General features: G+C 53.1%; 1 long non-coding RNA gene across 1 annotated transcript; it reads left to right on the top strand.

Moving 5' to 3' along the window:
• The first annotated feature begins 1,604 nt into the window (after positions 1-1,604).
• LOC144486844 (uncharacterized) lies at positions 1,605-27,528 on the top strand. The gene is made up of 3 exons (XR_013496342.1): positions 1,605-1,681; positions 2,098-2,236; positions 27,437-27,528. It is a non-coding gene; the product is annotated as an uncharacterized LOC144486844 (long non-coding RNA).

The raw sequence follows: 27,528 nt of genomic DNA on the forward strand, positions 1-27,528 counted from the left end.
TTGTTAAACTTCTTACTGTGTTTGGCTTTAGCCAGTGCATTATAACGGTTGGAATGCGAGTCTTTACAGGTAAGCAAGTCTGAAAGGTACAGACAATGTGAGTGGAGAGAGGGTAGAGCAGCGGTGAAAGATGTGTATTGTCTCCAGACAGGACAGTTAGTGAGATTCTGCAAGGCCAGGCAAGTCGTGGGGGTTACAGATAGAAACATAGAAAACTACAGCACAAAACAGGCCCTTCGGCCCCACAAGTTTTGCCGAACATAACCCTACCTTTTAGGCCTACCTATAACCCTCCATCCTATTAAGTCCCATGGACTCAACCAGGAGTCTCTTAAAAGACCCTATTGAGTTTGCCTCCATCACCACTGACGGCAGCCGATTCCACTCACCCACCACCCTCTGTGTGAAAAACTTCCCCCTAACATTTCCCCAGTACCTACCCCCCCCCCCCCCCCCCCCCCAGCAACTTAAACCTGTGTCCTCTCATAGCAGCCATTTCCACCCTGGGAAAAAGCCTCTCAACATCTTATATACCTCTATTAGGTCTTCTCTCATCCTACGTCTCTCCAAGGAGAAAAGACCGAGCTCCCTCAGCCTATCCTCATAAGGCATGCCACTCAATCCAGGCAACATCCTTGTAAATCTCCTCTGCACCCTTTCAATCTTTTCCACATCCTTCGTGTAATGAGGCGACCAGAACTGAGCACAGTACTCCAAGTGGGGTCTGACGAGGGTCTTATATAGCTGCATCATTATCCCCGGACTCCTGAACTCAATCCCTCGATTGATAAAGGCCAGCACACCATACGCCTTCTTAACCACCTCCTCCACCTGCGGGGCCGATTTTAGAGTCCTATGGACCCGGACCCCAAGGTCCTTCTGATCCTCTACAGTACTAAGAGTCTTTCCCTTAATATTGTACTCCTTCATCCCATTCGACCTGCTAAAATGGACCACGACGCATTTATCTGGGTTGAAGTCCATCTGCCACTTGTCCGCCCAGTCTTGCATCCTATCTATGTCCCTCTGTAACTTCTGACATCCCTCCAGACTATCCACAACCCCACCAACCTTCGTGTCGTCGGCAAACTTACCAACCCATCCCTCCGCTTCCTCATCCAGGTCATCCAGATAGTGTGACATGAGCCCAAGATGGCGGTTGGGGCCGTCCTCATGTGTGTGGAACTTGACTATCAGTCTCTGCGCAGTGACTCTGCGCTGTCGTGTGTGGTGAAGGCAGCCTTGGAGAACGCTTCCCCGAAGACTCACATTCCAACCATTATTGTGTAAATTGAGTTAGTGTCTCTGTCGGCCCTGTTTGTGAACACATCTCCCACTCCCCTGATCAAGGAGCAGTGCTCCGAAAGCTCGTGTCTTGTGCTGCCAAATAGACCTGTTGACCTTTAACCTGGTGCTGTGGCCCCGCCCACCATCTCAAACCGTCACAATGCCCGGCTGATTGACGGCAGCTCCGGACCAATAGGAGGAGAAGGGGGCGAGACTGGAGGACCGAGCGGGAGGGGCTGGTCCTCCAACCAATCGGAGTGAATGAGGGGCGGGGCTGGGAGTGGAGCATGCGCAGTGTGCGGGATGGCAATGGGTGATTTGATGTCAGTGAGTGCAATGGCGGCTCGGGGGGAGCGATGGATCCGGCGGGTGGGCGGAGAGGATTCATAACCAGGTTTGTGTCCAGCGGAAACTCAGAGAATGAAATCCCCGGTTCCCCGTTTGGACCCAGCGGGAGCCCAGTATTGTTCCCCGTTACTGCCCCGAGTTCACCGCCGCCATGTTTCCAGCGGGGCTGTGCGCCTGCGCCGCCGCCATCTTTGTGAGGGGCAATGTGAAGTGAGCGTATGCCCAGTGCCATGTTTGTGAGGGGCAATGTCAGGAGAGCGCATGCCCAGTGCCATCTTGGTCTGGGTTTGACCAAAGGGCAGAGGTTAAAGGTGAGAGTGTTTCAGAGGGGATGTGGGGACAATGTTGAGGGGGGCTGAAGAAGGGGCTTGCAGCTCCGAAAGCTTGTGTGGCTTTTGCTACCAAATAAACCTGTTGGACTTTAACCTGGTGTTGTTAAACTTCTTACTGTGTTTTCCCCAGTCCAACGCCGGCATCTCCACATCATGACAGATTGTTGAGCAGACTGTGTTGCAAATCTGGAACTCGCTGCCTGAGTGGCTGTTGGAGGCAGGGACTCTCTGATTGAAGAAGCTTCTGGACAAACACATCAATACACAAGGTATCGTCGCTGATAGTCCAAGTACATTGATTGGACTCAATTGGTATTGAGGGGGCGAGTTGTGGGGGGAAGTGGGGCAAGGGGGAGGGGTTGAAGGGTGCGAGAGGTTGTGGGGAGGGGATGAGGGGTTGTGGGGGGGGGGTTGAAGGGTGTGAGAGGTTGTGGGGAGGGGGTGAGGGGTTGCGGGGGGGCAAGGGATGAGGGGTGGTGGGGGAAGGTAAGTTTGCTGATGACACAAAGGTTGGTGGATTTGTGGATAGCGATGAGGACCATCAGAGGATACAGCAGGATATCGATCAGTCCAAGACTTGGGCAGAGAGGTGGCAGATGGAGTTTCGTCCGGACAAATGTGAAGTAATGCATTTTGGAAGGTCTAACACAGATAGGAAACTTACAGTAAATGGCAGAAACCTTCAGAGTATTGATAGGGAGAGGGATCTGGGTGTACAGGTACACAGGTCACTGAAAGTGGCAATGCAGCTGGAGAAGGTAGTCAAGAAGGCATACGGCATGCTTGCCTTCATCGGCCGGGACATTGAGTTTAAAAATTGGCAAGTCGTGTTGCAGCTTTATAGAAGCTTAGTTCGACCGCACTTGGAATATAGTGTTCAATTCTGGTCGCCACACTGCCAGAAGGATGTGGAGGCTTTGGAGAGGGAATAGAAAAGATTTACCAGGATGTGGTCTGGTCTGGAAATCAGCCTCCCACCATTCATTTGTTTATTTCTATGATTCAGGAATCCCAGTGGGTTGTGGCTGAGGCTTTTTTCCAAAGAGTGGGAGCTGAGAACTGAGCTCACACTGGAGACTCTGTGTCTTTTTTCACTGCACCGCACCCCCCCCCCCCCTTGCATTGCTTTGCTTTGCTTTCAATCAATTTCTTGTGTTCCCTCGCACTCTTTCCTGTCCCCACCACTCTCTTCACTATCACTCCCACGCACTCTCAATTTCTCTCTCCACACCTTCATCCTCCCCCTGCTTCACTCATGCCCTTCAGAGACGGAAATCTGCCGTCCTTACCTGGTCTGGTCTACATGCCATTCCAGAGCCACAGCAACATGTCTGACTCTTAACTGTCCTCCCAAATTGCATAGCAAGCCATTTTGTTCAAGGGCACAGTGGGTTAACTCTGCTGCCTCACAGTGGCATGGTGACACAGTGGGTTAACACTGCTGCCTCACGGTGGCACAGTGGGTTAACACTGCTGCCTCACAGTGACACGGTGACACAGTGGGTTAACACTGCTGTCTCACAGTGACACGGTGACACAGTGGGTTAACACTGCTGCCTCACAGTGACACGGTGGCACAGTGGGTTAACACTGCTGCCTCACAGTGACACGGTGGCACAGTGGGTTAACACTGCTGTCTCACAGTGACACGGTGACACAGTGGGTTAACACTGCTGTCTCACAGTGACACGGTGACACAGTGGGTTAACACTGCTGCCTCACAGTGACACGGTGACACAGTGGGTTAACACTGCTGTCTCACAGTGACACGGTGACACAGTGGGTTAACACTGCTGCCTCACAGTGACACGGTGACACAGTGGGTTAACACTGCTGTCTCACAGTGACACGGTGACACAGTGGGTTAACACTGCTGCCTCACGGTGGCACAGTGGGTTAACACTGCTGCCTCACAGTGACACGGTGACACAGTGGGTTAACACTGCTGTCTCACAGTGACACGGTGACACAGTGGGTTAACACTGCTGCCTCACAGTGACACGGTGGCACAGTGGGTTAACACTGCTGCCTCACAGTGACACGGTGGCACAGTGGGTTAACACTGCTGTCTCACAGTGACACGGTGACACAGTGGGTTAACACTGCTGTCTCACAGTGACACGGTGACACAGTGGGTTAACACTGCTGCCTCACAGTGACACGGTGACACAGTGGGTTAACACTGCTGTCTCACAGTGACACGGTGACACAGTGGGTTAACACTGCTGCCTCACAGTGACACGGTGACACAGTGGGTTAACACTGCTGTCTCACAGTGACACGGTGACACAGTGGGTTAACACTGCTGTCTCACAGTGACACGGTGACACAGTGGGTTAACACTGCTGCCTCACAGTGACACGGTGACACAGTGGGTTAACACTGCTGTCTCACAGTGACACGGTGACACAGTGGGTTAACACTGTTGCCTCACAGTGACACGGTGACACAGTGGGTTAACACTGCTGCCTCTCAGTGACACGGTGACACAGTGGGTTAACACTGTTGCCTCACAGTGACACGGTGACACAGTGGGTTAACACTGCTGTCTCACAGCGACACGGTGACACAGTGGGTTAACACTGCTGCCTCACAGTGACACGGTGACACAGTGGGTTAACACTGTTGTCTCACAGTGACACGGTGACACAGTGGGTTGACACAGTGACACAGTGGGTTAACACTGCTGCCTCACAGCGACACGGTGACACAGTGGGTTAACTCTGCTGCCTCACAGTGACACGGTGACACAGTGGGTTAACACTGCTGCCTCACAGTGACACGGTGACACAGTGGGTTAACACTGCTGCCTCACAGTGACACGGTGACACAGTGGGTTAACACTGCTGCCTCACAGTGACACGGTGACACAGTGGGTTAACACTGCTGCCTCACAGTGACACAGTGACACAGTGGGTTAACACTGCTGCCTCACGGTGACACAGTGGGTTAACACTGCTGTCTCACAGCGACACGGTCACACAGTGGGTTAACACTGCTGTCTCACAGCGACACGGTGACACAGTGGGTTAACACTGCTGCCTCACAGTGACACGGTGACACAGTGGGTTAACACTGCTGCCTCACAGTGACACGGTGACACAGTGGGTTAACACTGCTGCCTCACAGTGACACAGTGACACAGTGGGTTAACTCTGCTGCCTCACAGTGACACGGTGACACAGTGGGTTAACACTGCTGCCTCACAGCGACACGGTGACACAGTGGGTTAACACTGCTGCCTCACAGCGACACGGTGACACAGTGGTTAACACTGCTGCCTCACAGTGACACGGTGACACAGTGGGTTAACACTGCTGTCTCACAGTGACACGGTGACACAGTGGGTTAACACTGCTGCCTCACAGTGACATAGTGGATTAACACTGCTGTCTCACAGCGACACGGTGACACAGTGGGTTAACACTGCTGTCTCACAGTGACACGGTGACACAGTGGGTTAACACTGCTGTCTCACAGTGACACGGTGACACAGTGGGTTAACACTGCACCCTCACAGTGACACGGTGACACAGTGGGTTAACACTGCTGCCTCACAGTGACACGGTGACACAGTGGGTTAACACTGCTGCCTCACAGTGACACGGTGACACAGTGGGTTAACACTGCTGCCTCACAGTGACACGGTGACACAGTGGGTTAACACTGCTGCCTCACAGCGACACGGTGACACAGTGGGTTAACACTGCTGCCTCACAGCGACACAGTGGGTTAACACTGCTGCCTCACAGCGACACGGTGACACAGTGGGTTAACACTGCTGTCTCACAGTGACACAGTGGGTTAACACTGCTGCCTCACAGTGACACGGTGACACAGTGGGTTAACACTGCTGCCTCACAGCGACACGGTGACACAGTGGGTTAACACTGCTGTCTCACAGTGACACAGTGGGTTAACACTGCTGTCTCACAGCGACACGGTGACACAGTGGGTTAACACTGCTGTCTCACAGTGACACGGTGACACAGTGGGTTAACACTGCTGTCTCACAGTGACACGGTGACACAGTGGGTTAACACTGCTGCCTCACAGTGACACGGTGACACAGTGGGTTAACACTGCACCCTCACAGTGACACGGTGACACAGTGGGTTAACACTGCTGCCTCACAGTGACACGGTGACACAGTGGGTTAACACTGCTGCCTCACAGTGACACGGTGACACAGTGGGTTAACACTGCTGCCTCACAGCGACACGGTGACACAGTGGGTTAACACTGCTGCCTCACAGCGACACAGTGGGTTAACACTGCTGCCTCACAGCGACACGGTGACACAGTGGGTTAACACTGCTGTCTCACAGTGACACAGTGGGTTAACACTGCTGCCTCACAGTGACACGGTGACACAGTGGGTTAACACTGCTGCCTCACAGCGACACGGTGACACAGTGGGTTAACACTGCTGTCTCACAGTGACACAGTGGGTTAACACTGCTGCCTCACAGTGACACGGTGACACAGTGGGTTAACACTGCTGCCTCACAGCGACACGGTGACACAGTGGGTTAACACTGCTGTCTCACAGTGACACAGTGGGTTAACACTGCTGCCTCACAGTGACACGGTGACACAGTGGGTTAACACTGCTGCCTCACAGCGACACGGTGACACAGTGGGTTAACACTGCTGTCTCACAGTGACACAGTGGGTTAACACTGCTGCCTCACAGTGACACAGTGGGTTAACACTGCTGCCTCACAGTGACACGGTGACACAGTGGGTTAACACTGCTGCCTCTCAGTGACACGGTGACACAGTGGGTTAACACTGCTGCCTCACAGTGACACGGTGACACAGTGGGTTAACACTGCTGCCTCTCAGTGACACGGTGACACAGTGGGTTAACACTGCTGTCTCACAGTGACACGGTGACACAGTGGGTTAACACTGCTGCCTCACAGTGACACGGTGACACAGTGGGTTAACACTGCTGTCTCACAGCGACACGGTGACACAGTGGGTTAACACTGCTGCCTCACAGTGACACGGTGACACAGTGGGTTAACACTGCTGTCTCACAGTGACACGGTGACACAGTGGGTTGACACAGTGACACAGTGGGTTAACACTGCTGCCTCTCAGCGACACGGTGACACAGTGGGTTAACTCTGCTGCCTCACAGTGACACGGTGACACAGTGGGTTAACACTGCTGTCTCACAGTGACACGGTGACACAGTGGGTTAACACTGCTGTCTCACAGGGACACGGTGACACAGTGGGTTAACTCTGCTGCCTCACAGTGACACGGTGACACAGTGGGTTAACTCTGCTGCCTCACAGTGACACGGTGACACAGTGGGTTAACACTGCTGCCTCACAGTGACACGGTGACACAGTGGGTTAACTCTGCTGCCTCACAGTGACACGGTGGCACAGTGGGTTAACACTGCTGCCTCTCAGTGACACGGTGACACAGTGGGTTAAAACTGCTGCCTTACAGTGACACGGTGACGCAGTGGGTTAACACTGCTGCCTCACAGCGACACGGTGACACAGTGGGTTAACACTGCTGTCTCACAGTGACACGGTGACACAGTGGGTTAACACTGCTGCCTCACAGTGACACGGTGACACAGTGGGTTAACACTGCTGCCTCACAGTGACACGGTGACACAGTGGGTTAACACTGCTGTCTCACAGCGACACGGTCACACAGTGGGTTAACACTGCTGCCTCACAGTGACACGGTGACACAGTGGGTTAACACTGCTGCCTCACTGACATAGTGACACAGTGGGTTAACACTGCTCCCTCACAGTGACACGGTGACACAGTGGGTTAACACTGCTGCCTCACAGTGACACGGTGACACAGTGGGTTAACACTGCTGCCTCACAGTGACACGGTGACACAGTGGGTTAACACTGCTGCCTCACAGCGACACGGTGACACAGTGGGTTAACACTGCTGTCTCACTGACATAGTGACACAGTGGGTTAACACTGCTGCCTCACTGACATAGTGACACAGTGGGTTAACACTGCTGCCTCACTGACATAGTGACACAGTGGGTTAACACTGCTGTCTCACAGCGACACGGTGACACAGTGGGTTAACACTGCTGCCTCACAGTGACACGGTGACACAGTGGGTTAACACTGCTGCCTCACAGTGACACGGTGACACAGTGGGTTAACACTGCTGCCTCACAGTGACACGGTGACACAGTGGGTTAACACTGCTGCCTCACAGCGACACGGTGACACAGTGGGTTAACACTGCTGTCTCACAGCGACACGGTGACACAGTGGGTTAACACTGCTGTCTCACAGTGACACGGTGAAACAGTGGGTTAACACTGCTGTCTCACAGCGACACGGTGACACAGTGGGTTAACACTGCTGCCTCACAGTGACACGGTGACACAGTGGGTTAACACTGCTGTCTCACAGTGACACGGTGACACAGTGGGTTAACACTGCTGCCTCACAGTGACACGGTGACACAGTGGGTTAACACTGCTGTCTCACAGTGACACGGTGACAAAGTGGGTTAACACTGCTGTCTCACAGTGACACGGTGACACAGTGGGTTAACACTGCTGTCTCACAGTGACACGGTGACACAGTGGGTTAACACTGCTGCCTCACAGTGACACGGTGACACAGTGGGTTAACACTGCTGTCTCACAGTGACACAGTGGGTTAACACTGCTGTCTCACAGTGACACAGTGGGTTAACACTGCTGTCTCACAGTGACACGGTGACACAGTGGGTTAACACTGCTGCCTCACAGTGACACGGTGACACAGTGGGTTAACACTGCTGCCTCACAGCGACACGGTGACACAGTGGGTTAACACTGCTGCCTCACAGTGACACGGTGACACAGTGGGTTAACACTGCTGTCTCACAGCGACACGGTGACACAGTGGGTTAACACTGCTGCCTCACAGTGACACGGTGACACAGTGGGTTAACACTGCTGCCTCACAGTGACACGGTGACACAGTGGGTTAACACTGCTGCCTCACAGTGACACGGTGACACAGTGGGTTAACACTGCTGCCTCACAGTGACACGGTGACACAGTGGGTTAACACTGCTGCCTCACAGCGACACGGTGACACAGTGGGTTAGCACTGCTGTCTCCCAGTGACACGGTGACACAGTGGGTTAACACTGCTGCCTCACAGTGACACGGTGACACAGTGGGTTAACACTGCTGCCTCACAGTGACACGGTGACACAGTGGGTTAACACTGCTGCCTCACAGTGACACGGTGACACAGTGGGTTAACCCTGCTGCCTCCCAGTGACACGGTGACACAGTGGTTAACACAGCTGCCTCACAGTGACACGGTGACACAGTGGGTTAACACTGCTGTCTCACAGTGACACGGTGGCACAGTGGGTTAACACTGCTGCCTCACAGTGACACGGTGACACAGTGGGTTAACACTGCTGCCTCACAGTGACACGGTGGCACAGTGGGTTAACACTGCTGCCTCACAGTGACACGGTGACACAGTGGTTAACACAGCTGCCTCACAGTGACACGGTGACACAGTGGGTTAACACTGCTGTCTCACAGCGACACGGTGACACAGTGGGTTAACACTGCTGTCTCACAGTGACACGTTGACACAGTGGGTTAACACTGCTGTCTCACAGCGACACGGTGACACAGTGGGTTAACACTGCTGCCTCACAGTGACACGTTGACACAGTGGGTTAACACTGCTGTCTCACAGCGACACGGTGACACAGTGGGTTAACACTACTGCCTCACAGTGACACGGTGACACAGTGGGTTAACACTGCTGCCTCACAGTGACATGGGGACACAGTGGGTTAACACTGCTGTCTCACAGTGACACGGTGACACAGTGGGTTAACACTGCTGTCTCACAGTGACACGGTGACACAGTGGGTTAACACTGCTGCCTCACAGTGACACGGTGACACAGTGGGTTAACACTGCTGCCTCACAGTGACACGGTGACACAGTGGGTTAACACTGCTGCCTCACAGTGACACGGTGACACAGTGGGTTAACACTGCTCCCTCACAGTGACACGGTGACACAGTGGGTTAACACTGCTGTCTCACAGTGACACGGTGACACAGTGGGTTAACACTGCTGCCTCACAGTGACACGGTGACACAGTGGGTTAACACTGCTGCCTCACAGTGACACGGTGACACAGTGGGTTAACACTGCTGTCTCACAGTGACACGGTGACACAGTGGGTTAACACTGCTGTCTCACAGTGACACGGTGACACAGTGGGTTAACACTGCTGCCTCACAGTGACACGGTGACACAGTGGGTTAACACTGCTGCCTCACAGTGACACGGTGACACAGTGGGTTAACACTGCTGTCTCACAGTGACACGGTGACACAGTGGGTTAACACTGCTGCCTCACAGTGACACGGTGACACAGTGGGTTAACACTGCTGCCTCACAGTGACACGGTGACACAGTGGGTTAACACTGCTGTCTCACATTGGCACAGTGGCTTAACACTGCTGCCTCACAGTGACACGGTGACACAGTGGGTTAACACTGCTGCCTCACAGTGACACGGTGACACAGTGGGTTAACACTGCTGTCTCACAGTGACACGGTGACACAGTGGGTTAACACTGCTGTCTCACAGTGACACGGTGACACAGTGGGTTAACACTGCTGTCTCACAGTGACACGGTGACACAGTGGGTTAACACTGCTGTCTCACATTGGCACAGTGGGTTAACACTGCTGCCTCACAGTGACACGGTGACACAGTGGGTTAACACTGCTGCCTCACAGTGACACGGTGACACAGTGGGTTAACACTGCTCCCTCACAGTGACACGGTGACACAGTGGGTTAACACTGCTGCCTCACAGTGACACGGTGACACAGTGTGTTAAAACTGCTGCCTCACAGTGACACGGTGACACAGTGGGTTAACACTGCTGCCTCACAGTGACACGGTGACACAGTGGGTTCACACTGCTGTCTCACAGCGACACGGTGACACAGTGGGTTAACACTGCTGCCTCACAGTGACACGGTGACACAGTGGGTTTACACTGCTGCCTCACAGTGACACGGTGACACAGTGGGTTAACACTGCTGTCTCACAGTGACACGGTGACACAGTGGGTTAACACTGCTGCCTCACAGTGACACAGTGGGTTAACACTGCTGCCTCACGGTGACACAGTGGATTAACACTGCTGTCTCACAGTGACACGGTGACACAGTGGGTTAACACTGCTGCCTCACAGTGACACGGTGACACAGTGGGTTAACACTGCTGCCTCACAGTGACACGGTGACACAGTGGGTTAACACTGTTGCCTCACAGTGACACGGTGACACAGTGGTTAACACTGCTGTCTGACAGTGACACAGTGGGTTAACACTGCTGTCTCACAGCGACACGGTGACACAGTGGGTTAACACTGCTGCCTCACAGTGACACGGTGACACAGTGGGTTAACACTGCTGTCTCACAGTGACACGGTGACACAGTGGGTTAACACTGCTGTCTCACAGCGACACGGTGACACAGTGGGTTAACACTGCTGTCTCACAGTGACACGGTGACAGTGGGTTAACACTGCTGCCTCACAGTGACACGGTGACACAGTGGGTTAACACTGCTGCCTCACAGTGACACGGTGACACAGTGGGTTAACACTGCTGTCTCACAGTGACACAGTGACACAGTGGGTTAACACTGCTGCCTCACAGTGACACGGTGAGACAGTGGGTTAACACTGCTGTCTCACAGTGACACGGTGACACAGTGGGTTAACACTGCTGCCTCACAGTGACACGGTGACACAGTGGGTTAACACTGCTGCCTCTCAGTGACACGGTCACACAGTGGGTTAACACTGCTGCCTCACAGTGACACGGTGACACAGTGGGTTAACACTGCTGCCTCACAGTGACACGGTGACACAGTGGGTTAACACTGCTGCCTCACAGCGACACGGTGACACAGTGGGTTAACACTGCTGTCTCACAGTGACACGGTGACACAGTGGGTTAACACTGCTGTCTCACCGTGACACGGTGACACAGTGGTTAACACTGCTGCCTCACAGTGACACGGTGACACAGTGGGTTAACACTGCTGCCTCACAGTGACACGGTGGCACAGTGGGTTAACACTGCTGTCTCACAGTGACACGGTGACAGTGGGTTAACACTGCTGTCTCACAGTGACACGGTGACACAGTGGGTTAACACTGCTGCCTCACAGTGACACGGTGACACAGTGGGTTAACACTGCTGCCTCACAGTGACACGGTGACACAGTGGTTAACACTGCTGTCTCACAGCGACACTGTGACACAGTGGGTTAACACTGCTGTCTCACAGTGACACGGTGACACAGTGGGTTAACACTGCTGTCTCACAGTGACACGGTGACACAGTGGTTAACACTGCTGTCTCACAGCGACACTGTGACACAGTGGGTTAACACTGCTGTCTCACAGTGACACGGTGACACAGTGGGTTAACACTGCTGCCTCACAGTGACACGGTGACACAGTGGGTTAACACTGCTGCCTCACAGTGACACGGTGACACAGTGGGTTAACACTGCTGCCTCACAGTGACACGGTGACACAGTGGGTTAACACTGCTGTCTCACAGTGACACGGTGACACAGTGGGTTAACACTGCTGTCTCACAGTGACACGGTGACACAGTGGGTTAACACTGCTGTCTCACAGTGACACGGTGACACAGTGGGTTAATACTGCTGCCTCACAGTGACACGGTGACACAGTGGGTTAACACTGCTGTCTCACAGTGACACGGTGACACAGTGGGTTAACACTGCTGCCTCACAGTGACACGGTGACACAGTGGTTAACACAGCTGCCTCACAGTGACACGGTGACACAGTGGGTTAACACTGCTGTCTCACAGTGACACGGTGACACAGTGGGTTAACACTGCTGTCTCACAGTGACACGGTGACACAGTGGGTTAACACTGCTGTCTCACAGTGACACGGTGACACAGTGGGTTAACACTGCTGTCTCACAGTGACACGGTGACACAGTGGGTTAACACTGCTGTCTCACAGTGACACGGTGACACAGTGGGTTAACACTGCTGTCTCACAGTGACACGGTGACACAGTGGGTTAACACTGCTGCCTCACAGTGACGCAGTGACACAGTGGGTTAACACTGCTGTCTCACAGTGACACGGTGACACAGTGGGTTAACACTGCTGTCTCACAGTGACACGGTGACACAGTGGGTTAACACTGCTGCCTCACAGTGACACGGTGACACAGTGGGTTAACACTGCTGCCTCACAGTGACACGGTGACACAGTGGGTTAACACTGCTGCCTCACAGTGACACGGTTACACAGTGGGTTAACACTGCTGTCTCACAGTGACACGGTGGCACAGTGGTTCGCACTGCTGCCTCACAGTGACACGGTGACACAGTGGGTTAACACTGCTGCCTCACAGCGACACGGTGACACAGTGGGTTAACACTGCTGCCTCACAGTGACACGGTGACACAGTGGGTTAACACTGCTGTCTCACAGTGACACGGTGACACAGTGGGTTAACACTGCTGTCTCACAGTGACACGGTGACACAGTGGGTTAACACTGCTGCCTCACAGTGACACGGTGACACAGTGGGTTAACACTGCTGCCTCACAGTGACACGGTGACACAGTGGGTTAACACTGCTGTCTCACAGTGACACGGTGGCACAGTGGGTTAACACTGCTGCCTCACAGTGACACGGTGACACAGTGGGTTAACACTGCTGCCTCACAGTGACACGGTGACACAGTGGGTTAACACTGCTGTCTCACAGTGACACGGTGACACAGTGGGTTAACACTGCTGCCTCACAGTGACACGGTGACACAGTGGGTTAACACTGCTCCCTCACGGTGACACGGTGACACAGTGGGTTAACACTGCTCCCTCACGGTGACACGGTGACACAGTGGGTTAACACTGCTCCCTCACGGTGACACGGTGACACAGTGGGTTAACACTGCTCCCTCACGGTGACACGGTGACACAGTGGGTTAACACTGCTGCCTCACAGTGACACGGTGACACAGTGGGTTAACACTGCTGCCTCACAGCGACACGGTGACACAGTGGGTTAACACTGCTGCCTCACAGTGACACGGTGACACAGTGGGTTAACACTGCTGCCTCACAGCGACACGGTGACACAGTGGGTTAACACTGCTGCCTCACAGTGACACGGTGACACAGTGGGTTAACACTGCTGTCTCACAGTGACACGGTGACACAGTGGGTTAACACTGCTGCCTCACAGTGACACGGTGACACAGTGGGTTAACACTGCTGCCTCACAGTGACACGGTGACACAGTGGGTTAACACTGCTGCCTCACAGTGACACGGTGACACAGTGGGTTAACACTGCTGTCTCACAGTGACACGGTGACACAGTGGGTTAACACTGCTGTCTCACAGTGACACGGTGACACAGTGGGTTAACACTGCCGCCTCACAGTGACACGGTGACACAGTGGGTTAACACTGCTGCCTCTCAGTGACACGGTGACACAGTGGGTTAACACTGCTGCCTCACAGCGACACGGTGACACAGTGGGTTAACACTGCTGTCTCACAGTGACACGGTGACACAGTGGGTTAACACTGCTGTCTCACAGTGACACGGTGACACAGTGGTTAACACTGCTGCCTCACAGTGACACGGTGACACAGTGGGTTAACACTGCTGCCTCACAGTGACACGGTGACACAGTGGGTTAACACTGCTGTCTCACAGTGACACGGTGACACAGTGGTTAACACTGCTGTCTCACAGTGACACGGTGGCACAGTGGGTTAACACTGCTGTCTCACAGTGACACGGTGACAGTGGGTTAACACTGCTGTCTCACAGTGACACGGTGACACAGTGGGTTAACACTGCTGCCTCACAGTGACACGGTGACACAGTGGGTTAACACTGCTGCCTCACAGTGACACGGTGACACAGTGGGTTAACACTGCTGTCTCACAGTGACACAGTGGGTTAACACTGCTGTCTCACAGTGACACGGTGACACAGTGGGTTAACACTGCTGTCTCACAGTGACACGGTGACACAGTGGTTAACATTGCTGTCTCACAGCGACACTGTGACACAGTGGGTTAACACTGCTGTCTCACAGTGACACGGTGACACAGTGGGTTAACACTGCTGCCTCACAGTGACACAGTGGGTTAACACTGCTGCCTCACAGTGACACGGTGACACAGTGGGTTAACACTGCTGCCTCACAGTGACACGGTGACACAGTGGGTTAACACTGCTGTCTCACAGTGACACGGTGACACAGTGGGTTAACACTGCTGTCTCACAGTGACACGGTGACACAGTGGGTTAACACTGCTGTCTCACAGTGACACGGTGACACAGTGGGTTAACACTGCTGCCTCACAGTGACACGGTGACACAGTGGTTAACACAGCTGCCTCACAGTGACACGGTGACACAGTGGGTTAACACTGCTGTCTCACAGTGACACGGTGACACAGTGGGTTAACACTGCTGCCTCACAGTGACACGGTGACACAGTGGGTTAACACTGCTGTCTCACAGTGACACGGTGACACAGTGGGTTAACACTGCTGCCTCACAGTGACACGGTGACACAGTTTGTTAACACTGCTGCCTCACAGTGACACGGTGACACAGTGGGTTAACACTGCTGTCTCACAGTGACACGGTGACACAGTGGGTTAACACTGCTGCCTCACAGTGACGCAGTGACACAGTGGGTTAACACTGCTGTCTCACAGTGACACGGTGACACAGTGGGTTAACACTGCTGTCTCACAGTGACACGGTGACACAGTGGGTTAACACTGCTGTCTCACAGTGACACGGTGACACAGTGGGTTAACACTGCTGTCTCACAGTGACACGGTGACACAGTGGGTTAACACTGCTGCCTCACAGTGACACGGTTACACAGTGGGTTAACACTGCTGTCTCACAGTGACACGGTGGCACAGTGGTTCGCACTGCTGCCTCACAGTGACACGGTGACACAGTGGGTTAACACTGCTGTCTCACAGTGACACGGTGACACAGTGGGTTAACACTGCTGTCTCACAGTGACACGGTGACACAGTGGGTTAACACTGCTGCCTCACAGCGACACGGTGACACAGTGGGTTAACACTGCTGTCTCACAGTGACACGGTGACACAGTGGGTTAACACTGCTGTCTCACAGTGACACGGTGACACAGTGGGTTAACACTGCTGTCTCACAGTGACACGGTGACACAGTGGGTTAACACTGCTGCCTCACAGTGACACGATGACACAGTGGGTTAACACTGCTGTCTCACAGTGACACGGTGACACAGTGGGTTAACACTGCTGTCTCACAGTGACACGGTGACACAGTGGGTTAACACTGCTGCCTCACAGTGACACGGTGACACAGTGGTTAACACAGCTGCCTCACAGTGACACGGTGACACAGTGGGTTAACACTGCTGTCTCACAGTGACACGGTGACACAGTGGGTTAACACTGCTGCCTCACAGTGACACGGTGACACAGTGGGTTAACACTGCTGTCTCACAGTGACACGGTGACACAGTGGGTTAACACTGCTGCCTCACAGTGACACGGTGACACAGTGGGTTAACACTGCTGTCTCACAGTGACACGGTGACACAGTGGGTTAACACTGCTGTCTCACAGTGACACGGTGACACAGTGGGTTAACACTGCTGTCTCACAGTGACACGGTGACACAGTGGGTTAACACTGCTGCCTCACAGTGACGCAGTGACACAGTGGGTTAACACTGCTGTCTCACAGTGACACGGTGACACAGTGGGTTAACACTGCTGTCTCACAGTGACACGGTGACACAGTGGGTTAACACTGCTGCCTCACAGTGACACGGTGACACAGTGGGTTAACACTGCTGTCTCACATTGGCACAGTGGGTTAACACTGCTGCCTCACAGTGACACGGTGACACAGTGGGTTAACACTGCTGCCTCACAGTGACACGGTGACACAGTGGGTTAACACTGCTCCCTCACAGTGACACGGTGACACAGTGGGTTAACACTGCTGCCTCACAGTGACACGGTGACACAGTGTGTTAAAACTGCTGCCTCACAGTGACACGGTGACACAGTGGGTTAACACTGCTGCCTCACAGTGACACGGTGACACAGTGGGTTCACACTGCTGTCTCACAGCGACACGGTGACACAGTGGGTTAACACTGCTGCCTCACAGTGACACGGTGACACAGTGGGTTTACACTGCTGCCTCACAGTGACACGGTGACACAGTGGGTTCACACTGCTGTCTCACAGTGACACGGTGACACAGTGGGTTAACACTGCTGCCTCACAGTGACACGGTGACACAGTGGGTTAACACTGCTGTCTCACAGTGACACGGTGACACAGTGGGTTAACACTGCTGCCTCACAGTGACACGGTGACAGTGGGTTAACACTGCTGCCTAACCCTAACCCCCCCCTGGGTTTTTCCCCCCCCCCCTGGGTTTTCCCCCCCCCCCCTGGGTTTTGCCCCCCGATTGCCCGCCCCCCGATTGCCCGCCCCCCGATTGCCCGCCCCCCGATTGCCCGCCCCCCGATTGCCCGCCCCCCGATTGCCCGCCCCCCGATTGCCCGCCCCCCGATTGCCCGCCCCCCGATTGCCCGCCCCCGGATCCCCGGATTGCCCGCCCCCGGATTGCCCGCCCCCGGATTGCCCGCCCCCCGATTGCCCGCACCCCGATTGCCCGCCCCCCGAATTGGCCCCCCCCCGATTGCCCGCCCCCCCCCGATTGCCCGCCCCCGAATTGCCCGCCCCCGAATTGCCCCGCCCCCGGATTGCCCCGCCCCCGGATTGCCCCGCCCCCGGATTGCCCCGCCCCCGGATTGCCCCGCCCCCGAATTGCCCGCCCCCGAATTGCCCGCCCCCGAATTGCCCGCCCCCGAATTGCCCGCCCCCGAATTGCCCGCCCCCGAATTGCCCGCCCCCGATTGCCCGCCCCCGAATTGCCCGCCCCCCGAATTGCCCCGCCCCCGAATTGCCCCGCCCCCGAATCCCACTCTAATTACCCCCCCCACTCACTCTCTCTCAGGAACTCACCGCCAAAGCCCTCTGAGCCACTCCCAATCCTTCTCAACCCGCTGCCCTCAATCTCCACTAATTCCCCCCCAAAACTCCCCTTTCCCCCACCTGATTCCCTGTCCCTCTGCCCGATCTGCTTCAATCCGACTCTGTAAGCACCCCCTCCCCCCGCTCAATCTCTCTGACACCCACTGCCAATCTGACTCTCAGCCCCCTGAATCCTCCAAGTTCCTGCCCCAAATCCTCAGCCCCCCCCCAAAGGCTCCCTTTGCCCCCCCTGCCAAAATCAAGCCACCCAATCCTTCCTCAGTCCTCCCCACCCCTGAATCCCTCTGAGTCACCCCCCCACTCCGAATCGCTCGACACCCCCCCCAATTCTAACCCTGATGCAAGGCCCCACCCTAAATCCCTCTCTGAATTTCCCCCCTCCCAAATCCCTATAAATCCACCCCGCCCTCAATCCCTTTCCCTCCACCCCGACTCGCCCCCCCGCCATCTCCCTCTGACTCCCTACCCCATCCAGACCCTCCCCAGATTCTAAGCCCCTGAGATTCCTCTGGAATCCCCCCTGAATGTCTCCCGAGATCGCCCCCACCCTCGCCACATTCCTCTGCCCCCGAATCCTGCTCCCTCTCCAATCCCACCCCTTCAATCTGTCTGAGCACCAAACCATGTCTTGTAATCCCCGTAAACCCCCCAATCCCTCCTGTATCCCTCAGAACCCCAGAAATTCCCCTCTGAGCCCCCTCTTCCCAAATCCCCCTCAATTCCCCCCGATTCCCTCCCTCTCAGCCCCGCTAAATCCCAAAGTCCCCATGAGACCCTTAAATCCCCCTGAATCCCTCTAATTCCCGACCACAATCCCTGAGTCTACCCCTACATCCCTCTCCACTCTCCCCCTTTAATCCCCCTCAATCCCCCCCCCCACTCCAGCCAAATCTGTCGTCCCTCCTCACAATCCCTCTAAATCTCCCGATCCTTCCCTCTGAGCCCCGTATCCCTCTAAGTTCCCCTCTTTCCCCCCCCGCCCCTCTCAACCTGGCAAATTCCCACTCCCTCCCTGTGAACAGCCTCTGGACTGACAGATCCCCCCCTTTCTAATTAGTACCCCCCCCCCCTCCGCGTGTCCATCCCCGTCCACCACCCCCCTGTAAACAGCTCCTGGTGGAGTTGGATGTGGAAACTCTGCCCATTTTAAACATTAACGTTCAAATGACTAATTCCCTTGACACTGAGCAGCCTGTGTTATAACATCCCCCACCCCCATCCTGTACAACAGACCCCCTGTCTGATTCCCCCTCCCCCCTCCTCCATTGCCCCCTTTCTCTGATAACCCCTGACTCTGGTCAGCCCTTTCAGCAGTGCTGAATCCCTCTGAATTGCCCCCGATTCCCTCCCTCTGCGTTCCTGGGCCCTTGCTGCTTGTGAACAGCAAACCCGTGATCTGGCCCGTCCCCCACGAGAGAGCAGAGAGAGAGAGAGATATAAGAGACAGAGAAGTAGAGATATGGAGATAGAGAGAATGCTGCTGTAATTCAGACAGAATGATTCACAGAGAGGGGGAAGCAGAGATCAGAGAGATGGAGATGGGGAGGATGCGACTGTAATTCAGACTGATTCACAGAGAAGGAAGCAGAGATCAGAGAGAGGGGGAAGCAGATAGAGAGAGGGAAGCGATAGAGAGAGAGATAAGAGACAAATAAAAGCAGAGTTAATGTTAAAATTTTATTTGTTAATCACAAGTAGGCTTACATTAACACTGCAATGAAGTTATTGTGAAAAGATATAGAGATGGGGAGTGAGAGAGAATGCTGCTGTACTTCAGACAGAATGAGTCACAGAGAGGGAGCAGAGATAGACAGAGGGGGGAGCAGAGATAGAGAGAGAGAGACGGAGAGGAGGCTGCTGTGATTGAGATAAAATGATCCACAGAGAGAGAGAGAGACGGAGAGGCTGAGATACAAAGTGAGATGTCGAGATAAATAGAAAGTGGGGCTTTGGCAAGACAGAGTGACAAAGTTTCAGAGAGAGAGTGAAAGATAGAGAGAAGGAGAGAAAAAGGGAAAGATGCTGCCATTGTGAGAGGCTGAGGTATAAAGGATGGGGAGAGACAGGGATTGGAAAGATGTGGAGAAACAGTTCTGAGGATGGGGGAGTTGCACAGACAGAGCTTCAGGGAGAGGGATTGAAATCTGTGGGATTACATTGGAGCAGGGATCACTGGGAATGCCCCCTCCCCCTGACACACAGACCACTAACCCTCCGTGTAAAAGCCCCACCAGTCTATCTGTGAATAAAAATGAACGACAAAGACACGGGGACTTTTATTAATATTTTTCTCTCTGGTTATAGCTCTTGTCCGAGGATTCCTCACGGCAAAACTATTCGCTCTCTGCATCGCCAAAGTTTCCAAAGGAATTCTCCTTGGAAGAGAGAAAGAGAAAATAAAGTGAAATTTGATTAAACACAAAACAAAAGCTGATTATAAACAATAAAAGGCACAGCAAGATCCCAGGACTTGCTGAAATTCACAATCTCACTGGGGGGAGGTGGGGGAAACATTCATTTTCACCTCCTCATTATTAAACCCTGACAAAATGGGAACAAGTTTCAAATGCAATGAACTTCCAACTGTCTCCTGACTGTCCCGATATTGAATTTATTAAACACATCAAAGCATTCTGGGGGCTTTACTCCAGAGACAGGCCAGTGAATAAACACAGGAGGCCCCAATGAAGTTCCCACTTCTATCAGTCACCTCTCCCCTCCCCGCCCCCCCTCTGTTTCTCCCTCTCCGTCTCCTACACACTTCCCCCAGATCTATATCTGTCCAATACCCCGTCTCTGGATAACCTGTCCTGATCTCTGCTCTGTTTCTCTCTCTCGAGGTGAATCTGGATTGAAATGCTCTCTCTAAGTTTCTGTCTGACCGTTTAAAATAAAACTCACAATCAAAAGGGAAATGAGAGGGGGGCGGGGGGGCAGGAAAATCCACAATCCCACCCTGAAGCGGCTGCTTCACATTTTATTGAACCATTGAATTCAGCCACTTAAACCCTGTTGGGGAATTAAGCGAATGCAAAAGTGCTGCTGAGATTTAGGCCGTGAAGTGCGGCCTAGTCACAGAGGCTGCATTATTCCTCAGGTAGAAAGAACAAACCCCCCTCTCTCCCACCCCCCAGTTAAACAGAACAATCTTCTCCATCCACACCCACAAATCCCAGCGCCCTGTCTAAACACACAAGCAGGACTCTGGGATTGAGAACAAGCCTTTCCCCAGGCTCAGGAATTTGAATTTCAGCTCCCTCTCCCTCCTGAGTGCTTCACAGTGAGAGGGAGAGAGACTGGGAATGCTGCAATCAGGATCCCATAGGGAGTCCCACACTGCAGGAGGACACCCCCCCCCCCCCCCAGAGCCTCTGTCTCTATCCCCCTACCCCCCTCCACTGAGCACCCAACACTCCCCACCCCTTCTCTGTTCACCCTGTTTCTCTCTCTCTACCCCACCCTCCTTCCCCTCCATCTTTTTATGTTTAAAGCATGGGGCTCTGTCATAGTGTGAGGAATATGGGGCAGGGGGACGGAGCATGAGTGCACAGCAAGATCCCACACACACACAGCTTGAACACGGCCAGATACAAAGTGATTTTGAAGTGAGGATTGGGGTAAAGTGAGTGGGAAATGAGGGAACCACACGTCTCCCTCTCTTTCCCCTCCATCTCTCCCCCACCGCAAATGAAAATAATAAGTCACTCCAGCATTGGTGCTGTTTGTACAGGGAACCTTCCACTTCGAGCAGAGTCACACCCTTCTCCCATTCCCTCTGTCTCTCGCTGTTTCTCTCTTTCTCTGCCTCTATCTCTGAACCTGTCCAGCCCCCTCTGTGTTTCTTTTGCTTTCCCCCCAGATCTATATATATATATCCAATACCCCATCTTTGCCCCGGTCTCTCTTACTCTGGATAATCTGTCCTGATCTCTGCTCTGTTTCTCCGTCTGGGGATGAATGGGGATTAAAATGCTCTCTCTGATAAGTTTCTGTCTGACCGTTTCAAATAATGACGTGTTGTGAGCCACGTTTGCTATTTCTCAGTGATTTCCATGGGGAAATGGGGAGGGAAGCTCCTGCAAAGCCACATCTCTCTCTCACTGCAATGTGGCAGCAGCCACATTCCAATATCTTTATATTGGGAAAAAATCTATTCAAACACAACAGCACAGATTCAGCCTCAGTCACACAGCCGCTGGTTACAAATCCCACCTTCTGGGAGGGTGTGAGTGAGGGTCTTTTCCCCAGAGACTGGGGAGCTGGGCTGTGAGTGCAGAGCAGAGGACCCACCCCTAACCCACCCCCCCCTCCAGTGTGTCTCCTCTCCCTGCACCTCTGCCTTTGATCTCCCTCTGTTACCCTCCCTTTCTCTCTCTCTCCTTCCCTGATAACTCACAATCAAAGGAGAAAGATGGGAGAGAGAGAGAGATAGCAGGAAAACCCACAATCACATCCCCAATCCGATGGAATAAAGCGGCTGCTGCAGGTTTTATTCGGCTGCTTTTCTCTCTCTCTCTCTCTGTCTGTCTCTCCTTCCCCCACTCCCTGTCTTTCTCTGTCTCTGTCTGTCTTTCCCTCCCTCCCTGTCTCTCTCTTTCTCTCTCTCTGTCTTTCCCTCCCTGAAATTAAATCCAAAAAATTCACATTGGTGTTTTCCATCACATTTTATTGAAAGATGAAATATAGACAGGAATGTCTGGGGAGAGAGAGAGGGGAGGGGTGCTGGGATTGGTAAGAACGCTGGAGAGACAGAGACAGGGAAATTATGAACGCCCCCCCATCCAAATAGAAATTCCTGGGAAAAGAGGGAGGAGAATCTGGAGTCACACAGCACAGAAACAGGCCCTTCGGCCCACCAGGTCTATGCTGGCCATCAAATTCCAATCTATACTCCCCCCATTCCCCAGCACTCGCTGCACAGCCTACGATGCCTCGGCGATTGAAGTGCTTTAATTTACCCGACCCCGTTTACACTTCTTCCTTTGAACCCACTTTGCGGTCCGTGAGCGAGATTTTGTTTAATAAAGTGTGGTCACTGTTGCAGTGCGAGCAAAGGCCACAGGCCCAGTGTGTGCACAGCAAGATCCCACAACAACAGCAGCAGCAGCAACAATGTGAACCTGAATCAAATGGGACACAGTCCTCCCCAACACACCCCCAACACTCTCGCCTGCTGTGAGCCCCCTTCCCCACTCACTACCCTGTGTGTCTCATCCCAAATTCCCAGAAAGGGTTGAACTCCCTCTTAAAACGAAGCCAAACCCTTTTTAAAACACAATCTCTGTGGTGCTCTGGAAGATCCCAGAAGGTGCAGTTCGCTGTGTTGAGTGTGTTTTAATTTGGGAAATGTTTATACAGAGGGAGAGTGAGGCAGAGAGGGGCTGAGGCTGTGAAATCCACCCCCCCCCCTTCGCCCCGGGACCCTCAGAATTGAATCATAATGTGTAGGGCCACACGGGGGCACAGTGGTTGGCGCTGCTGCCTCACAGCTCCAGGGACCCGGGTTCAATTCCCAGCTCGGGTCACTGTGATCCTGTGTCTCTTCCCCCACCCCCTCACTGCACCCCCACAAACCTCACCTCTTGCTGTCTTTTCCTGTTTTCCTCCTCACTCTCCCCCTCTCTCTCTCCCACTCCCTCCATCTTTCTCTCTCACTCCCTGTCTGCCTTTCTCTCTCTCTCCGTCCATCTTTCTCTCTCTCTCTCCCTCCATCTTTCTCTGTCTTTCTCTCTCTCTCCCTCACACTGTTTCTCTCTCTCTTTCTCCCTGCCTGTCTCTCTCTCTCTGTCTTTCCCCCTCTTTCTCTTTCTGTCTCTCTCTTTCTCTCTCAGAGACTGGGAATGCTGCAATCAGGATCCCACAGGGAGTCCCACACTGCAGGAGGACACCACCCACCCCCAGAGCCTCTGTCTCTATCCCCCTACCCCCCTCCACTCAGCCCCCGACACTCCCCACCCCTTCTCTGTTCCTCTCTCTACCCCACCCTCCTTCCCCTCCATCTTTTTATGTTTAAAATGTGGGGCACTGTCACGGTGCGGGGAATATGGGGAGGGGAGGAGGGGAGACAGAGAGCATGAGGGCACAGCAAGATCCCACACACAGTCTGAGCAGGGCCAGATACAAAGTGATTTTTAAATGAGGATTGGGGTAAAGTGAGTGGGAAATGAGGGAACCACACGTCTCCCTCTCTCTCCCTCCACACGAGAGACCCCCAGATCCTGTGTCTCTTCCCCCACCCCCTCACTGCACTCCCCCACAACCCTGACCTCTTGCTGCCCTTTCCTGCTTTCCCTCACTCTCCCGTCTCTGTCTCTCTCTCTCCCTTTCTCTCTCTCTCTCTTTCTCTCCCTCTCTGTCTTTCTCTCTCCCTTTCTTTCTCTCTGTCTCTCTCTAATATTGTTATGAAGTTGCATCTAGGGTAAAACATCTGGTGTTTGACAAATGTAAATATTGAAAAGAAATGCTGAGAAAACCAAAACGAACCATCCAGCGTTGTGTCTTTAGAAAGCCTGTGTCTTTGTGCTGGGGATTTTAAACTGCAGAAAGCAGGGCTGCAGAAGACAACTTTACAACATTTGTGTCCAAAGCAGCAGCCAGTGTCCCAGCAGAGCAAAACAGGCTTTGAATTGGGTCAATGATTTTAAAACAAGCTCTCAAACACACACAACCAATTGCATTCAAATTGGAGCGTTGGTGACAGCCTCAAGCCACTCAAATTGCAGGAATACTGTGAGGAAATTCTGGGTATTTAAACCCGGGACAGGGGGAAATAACGGGGAGGGAGCGACCTTGCTGCCTCTTTAGATTGAAGGAGGGAGAGTCTGATACTGAATCCTGCAGTAATATATACAGCTTCATCACATCACCATCTAAATAGAAGCAGAAACCAACTCAGAAAGTATTCCAGACCCAAGCAGCAGAAGAAAGTTCACACTTCCAACAGACGCCTGGTATTATATTATTTGAGAGTGACTCTATTCTGTAATGATTTATTTCATTATTCCTGAGTGAGTCTTGTCATTGGAACAGCATTCTACTGGGGAGTTTATTCAGTTTGTTCATTGTTTTAATAAGGTTGTCACCCAGTCTAAATTAAAGACCTGTTAGTTGTTCCTGATACAGAGAGTGTCAGATCCTGCTTTAATTTACCAATTCCTCCGACAGCACAAAGCTGTGCGGGTTCGGTGGATTGGCCGTGTTAAATTGACCCTAGTGTCAGGGGGATTAGCAGGTTAAAAGTGTGGGGTCATGGGAATAGGGCCTGGTTGGGATTGTGGTCGGTACAGACTAGATGGGCCGAATGACCTCCTTCTGCACATCTGTCTAAAACCAGTAGCTTCCTCCTGTCTCACACACACTTAAGATTACGAGGCAAGGTGTATCTCTTTGGGGGGGTTACAAAATAGCGCAGAGGGAAACATCACCTCAGCGTGGTAACAATATTTATAATCCCACAATCACACCCCCACCCTCCCTTAGTCAATGAACATAGAACATAGAACATTACAGCGCAGAACAGGCCCTTCGGCCCACGATGTTGCACCGACCAGTTAAAAAAAAACTGTGACCCTCCAACCTAAACCAATTTCTTTTCGTCCATGAACCTATCTACGGATCTCTTAAACGCCCCCAAACTAGGCGCATTTACTACTGATGCTGGCAGGGCATTCCAATCCCTCACCACCCTCTGGGTAAAGAACCTACCCCTGACATCGGTTCTATAACTACCCCCCCTCAATTTAAAGCCATGCCCCCTCGTGCTGGATTTCTCCATCAGAGGAAAATGAATGAATGATTCAAATGACAATGAAGGTAATTCTGCACAGCAAGATCCCACTGCCAGTCCCACGATGGAGGAGGGCAGCCCCAGACTCTGTGTCTCTTTCCCCCTGCCCCTCCTGAGACCCTCTCACACCCCTCCCCCCCACACCCTCTCTGTTTAGCTCTCCCTCCATTTCTCTGTCTCTCTCTCTGCCTCCTCCGCCTCCCCAACATCTTTCCTGTTTAAAGTTCTGCTCACGGTCACAGTGCGAGGAATAGGGAGCCAGACCCACCTGTGTGCACAGCAAGATCCCACACACACAACCTGGTGAGGGCCAGATTAAATAAATGTTGTGGGTGAGGACTGCAGGAGAGTGTGTGGGAAATGGGATCCACTCCTCTCTCTCTCTCTCTCTCTCTTCCCAAATTAAATTGACAACAATTCACATTGGTGTTTTCTTAAACATTTTATTGAAAGATGAAATATGGACAGGAATGTCTGGGGAGAGAGAGAGGGGAGGGGTGCTGGGATTGGTAAGAACGCTGGAGAGACAGAGACAGGGAAATTCTATACCCACCCCCCATCCAAATAGAAATTCCTGGGAAAAGAGAGAGAGAAAAGAATCTGGAGTCACACAGCACAGAAACAGGCCCTTCGGCCCACCAGCTCCATGCTGGCCATCAAATCCCAATCTATCCTCCTCCCATTCCCCAGCACTTGCTCCAGAGCCTACGATGCCTCGGCGATTAAAGTGCTTGAATTTACCCGACCCCTTTTCAAGCTTTTTCCTTGAACCCACTTTGCGGTCCCTGGGCCAGATTTTGTTTGAAAATAAAAAGTGCGGTCGCTGTTGCAGTGCAGCCAAAGGCCACAGGCCCAGTGTGTGCACAGCAAGATCCCACAGCAGCAGCAGCAATGTGAACCTGAATCAGATGGGACACAGTCCTCCCCCCACCCCCCACTCTCTCGCCTGCTGTGAGCCCCCTTCCCCACTCACTACCCTGTGTGTGTGTGTGTGTGTGTGTGTGTGTGTCTGCATCATCCCAAATCTCCAGAAAGGCCGGAACTCCCTCTTAAAAGTAACCCTTTTTAAAACTAAAATCACTGTGGTGCACAGCAAGATCCCACAAAGTGCAGTCAGCTGTGTTGAGCGTTTTTTAAATTTGGGAATTGTTTATACAGAGTGAGGGAGCCAGAGAGGGGCTGAGACAGTGAAATCCCTCTCTCAGGACCCTCAGAATTAAACTGGAGACCCTGTCCCTCACTGAAACCCCCCCTCCCTCTAACAGCCTGGGTCTCTCCCCCTGCATCTAACCCACAACTCCAGCTGTTTCCATCCCTCCCTCTTTCTCTCTCTCCCTGCCTCTCTGTCTCCACCTGTTTCTGCTCGAGAAGAGACAGGGAGAGAGAGAACAGGGAGAGAGAGAGACGGGGAGAGACAGAGATAAAGCGAGAGAGACAGATATTTGATAATTAATTGTGTATGGTCGCATTATTGAGTGTGGTTTAATTTGGTGATTTTTTATACAGAGAGGCAGAGAGAGAGGTGAAGACAGTGACATTCTCTCCCTGACACCCTCGCAAGTTCAAAGACACAAAAGCTGCAGACACTCTCACACACA

This window comes from Mustelus asterias, unplaced genomic scaffold, assembly GCF_964213995.1.
Source record: "Mustelus asterias unplaced genomic scaffold, sMusAst1.hap1.1 HAP1_SCAFFOLD_485, whole genome shotgun sequence".
NCBI classification, from domain to species: Eukaryota; Metazoa; Chordata; class Chondrichthyes; order Carcharhiniformes; family Triakidae; genus Mustelus; species Mustelus asterias.